This window comes from Lynx canadensis, chromosome A2, assembly GCF_007474595.2.
Source record: "Lynx canadensis isolate LIC74 chromosome A2, mLynCan4.pri.v2, whole genome shotgun sequence".
NCBI lineage: Eukaryota > Metazoa > Chordata > Mammalia > Carnivora > Felidae > Lynx > Lynx canadensis.
Window position 1 is genome coordinate 126,175,431 of NC_044304.2, and position 1,076 is coordinate 126,176,506.

The 1,076-nt window shown below is 51.1% G+C and overlaps 1 long non-coding RNA gene across 1 annotated transcript; it reads left to right on the forward strand.

Moving 5' to 3' along the window:
• Nucleotides 1–1,076, forward strand: LOC115500702. Its single transcript, XR_003964606.1, has 2 exons — nt 1–327; nt 533–1,076. It is a non-coding gene; the product is annotated as an uncharacterized LOC115500702 (long non-coding RNA).

Here is a 1,076-nt window from a genome sequence, read left to right on the forward strand (position 1 = left end):
TCTCAGTTCTGCCCCACCAGCCTTGTCCTTTACTGTCAGCAGACTTAGTGGGACTGACTAGGAGGCTAGCCAGAAGCCCTCCTGTGCCACAAATAATTGGGCCCAAGCTATGACTCCCTCACTACTGCTTGGAAGATGTCAAGGGAAGCAAAAAGGGCGTGGCCCTCAAGAGAGGGCTGCATTCTTTCAAAGCCAGAGGGAGGTGGTTTTCTTTGTGTTTCTTTGGATCTAACGGTTGGAGTTCTCCTCCCCTGCTCCCACACAGACACCGTCCCACTCGAGGGAGAACCCAGCCTGGCATATGTCTCCACCATTGTGCGATGGGAGGTAAGTGCGCATCACAGGTGACTGTCACAGGGTTTGCTTTCAAAGAAAAGGAATTAATGGCTTCCGCACTGCTCGCTTATCTTAAATAATCCTTGCCCTCGCTTATTGGCTCCTTCCTGTCCTAAGCACCTTACACTTTTAATTGCTTTTATTCCTCAGAAGAGTCCAGTGAAGTTGGTACTATTGTTTGTGTGTTCTTTTACAGATGAAGAAACTGAGGCACAGAGTAGGTAAGAGACAAGGGACTCTGGTTTCACAGTGATTAAGGACTACAGTTGGCCTGGGACATGTCAAGCAGACAAGGAAGATTATGGAAAGAAAACAAGTGGCCTTGACAAAGGCAGGTTGAAGTAATGCAAAAGGGACAGGCCAAGGAGCTTCTGCTGTGACATCCTGCTTTCCAGAAACCTCTTGGGAGGCCGAGTAGCCGAGAGTGACTCAGCGATGGTCTTGCCCCAGCAGAACACAGACTGAGGAAAACAGGTGGGAGAGAGTCAGGGGTGGCTGGGTCCCTCAGCCATCACAGCCCCAAACAGCAAGGACAAGATCTGAAGGCAGCAGGGAGGTGTGGTCTGGGGGGACCCTGGGGCCTCTGGCTGTTGCCTCCAAGGGTGTCTCCAGCTCCTCCCCTTTTATCTGAGCATCTGGGTGGCCAGCTAGGGTTTGGTAACTTGGACAATTCAGGCCCATGGGAGCAGTGAAGTTCAAAGGCCTGTAAAAGAGAGCAGCAGAAAAAAAAGTGCGTGCTA